General features: G+C 36.3%; 1 pseudogene; it reads left to right on the plus strand.

Annotated features, from left to right (window-relative positions):
• The first annotated feature begins 426 nt into the window (after window positions 1-426).
• LOC107899964 (uncharacterized) lies at window positions 427-2,321 on the plus strand (annotated as a pseudogene).
• Window positions 2,322-2,590: the final 269 nt, after the last annotated feature.

Genomic DNA, 2,590 nt, shown 5'->3' on the forward strand with positions numbered 1-2,590 from the left:
AGTCCTTAATAGATGGAAAACAAATCATCCACAATGATTTCTTTTGCTTAATGATGCTAACGTTAAAGAACAGTCGATAGAATTTACCTTCTCTTTTTTTAATTATATATAGAGAAATTTTTTGTTTATTTTGTGAAGAAAAAAAGTAAAGAGATGGTATAAACTCTTATTAGATGGGGTGATAAGAAATTTGATGTCTTTTAATAATCTTTATGAATGGTGAAACATCAATAAAATAATTTTGATTAAATTTTATAATTAATTCCTATAATTTATGAAAGTTGTGAATTTAATCCCTATATTTTTATTTGGTTATTTTTAATCCTACGAAAATCAATCTAATTTCTTATCTGATATCCATTTTACAGAGAGTGTCGAAAGAGAAAAAAAGAAAATCCAATATAGACCAACGCAAAATCCACCAAACTGCCAGTACATTACTAGTCAGAAAAAGGAATGATTTGTTTATAAAATTATGACAGTGGAACGTTAAGACCAGTTTTGTTTAGGACCAGCCCCATTTCCCTAGTTTATGTACAGTACAAAACATAGATGTTTCCTAAGCTCTGTACTGTCAATGGCATTTTCAGCTCACCATTGTTCTTTTAAACAAAATAAAACTACTTAAAAAGACCTCTTGAAATAGTATTTTGTACAATGGATCCTTGCCCATTTGTTTGTTTGATCGTCGAGTCGTTAGCTCTGGAACTCTCGTAAGACACCAAACTAGCAGGTTCTTGCGTTTACCCTATTACGATGCTGTGTTTTTGCAAGCTCAGACTCAAGAAATTCCCTTCTCAAACTACTTGGTTTCCTCTCAAGAACAACTCTGACGACTCTCCCCTTGAGTCCTCCACCTTCGCCCTCGATTTCCATCTTGACGCTCTCACACTCCGACCAAGCCCGACCTTGGGGGTTATTTGCAACCCAAGGCTAGAAGATGCCAAAATAATATTTTTTCAACTTTTAATATGGAAAAAAAAATCTCAAAATAAAATAAATTAATTAAATGCTTAGGGTTTTTAATTTTTCATCAATGTTTCATCTCTTATGACCCTAAAATTTTTTCAATTTTTATTGTATTATATTTTATAGCTTTTTTTAAAAAAAGGGCCTAATTTATAGTTTCGGCCTAAAAATATTAAGAACGGTTCTGACTCCAGCATCTCTCCAACAAGCTCATCACACTACGTATCGATGTTTACACTAGTCATATGGGTTTGCACTTATGGCGTCTGTTGTAGGAAACTGGTGGGCTGGGTTCAGGTCACTATGGACTTGGGTTTATCACAAGCCAAGCCTTCAATGTTTCGAAATGGGCGGATGAAACTGGATAACGAATCAGATAAAGCAAACGCTAAACTTCATTTAACGATCCGGGCCGAACTTGATCCCCGATTTCTCTTCCAATTCAGTGAAGAAGCGGAATGTAGCCCCGTTGTGTTTCAAAATCAGGGCAACATTAGAAAACCCATGTTCAGTTACAAGTTTAGCGCCAATCGTTCAAAATTCTGGTAAGTTCCTTTTTTCACTTCCAATATGGCTGTAATGCAAGGGATGATTTAAGAAATTGAGTTTGTATGAATTTTTCAAGGTATTCGTAGATTACTTTGTTTAACATTTGTGAAATAGTTATGAACACCATATCCTTCCCACTAGATTTTATGGTCAAGAAGAGAGGATGGATGACAACATTATCAGGAGAAAAAAGAAAGGCGAGGAAGAAGGGATGGATTATAATGATATATGATCTCTCAAGCTCACCTATTGCAGCTGCCTCAATGATCACTCCATTTGTACCTTCCCCTAGTTCAGACCGTGTTTCTCGATTGAACCTTGGTGCATGGCTAATACTCCACCCCAATGGCTTCTCCGTCAACATCTGGAAACCATCAAGTCATCTTGAGACATGGAGAGAACGAGGTCCAACTGATGGCTTAGGCTACAAGTTTGAATTTGTTGCTAGTCAGCATGGAAGTAATAATGGAATCCCCATTGCTGACGCTTCAATTAGTGTGAAAAAGGGTGACTAATTGTGTATAGATAAGGGAGTATTAAAGTCACCTGTGAAGGGATTCGTTAAGGGGTCGAGTGTTGAAGGTGAAGGAAAAGTTAGCAAGCCAGTGGTACAAGTAGGGATCCATCATGTAACATGTATGCCTGATGATGCACTGTTTATTGCACTTTCAACTGCCATTGATCTTAGCATGGTTACTTCATGTAAACTTAGGAGCTTTGCCATGATGAAGAGGATCCTTCTTCTTGAAACTCCTAATTCATAGCAAATTTCCCCCTTGTGCTATCGTGATTTTATTTGTAGATTGGGCTTTTGTTAACACAAAATATAAAGGGAATATATCTTTTGTGGTTAGGTTCATACCTTAGAGATTGAAATCTTATAGATAAAATGAATTCAATTGTTTCAATTCATTGTTATACTTTCATTCTTGCTTTTATCATCATACGCTATTGTGCTTTGCAGTAGACCTGTCCATGGGCCGGGTCACCTGGCATTGCTCGAGGGCCTGCTCGAAAAGTGGGAAGATTTGAGTAAAAATATAAGCCCGAAAAATGGACTTGGGCAAAAAAA

Source organism: Gossypium hirsutum, chromosome D06, assembly GCF_007990345.1.
Source record: "Gossypium hirsutum isolate 1008001.06 chromosome D06, Gossypium_hirsutum_v2.1, whole genome shotgun sequence".
NCBI lineage: Eukaryota > Viridiplantae > Streptophyta > Magnoliopsida > Malvales > Malvaceae > Gossypium > Gossypium hirsutum.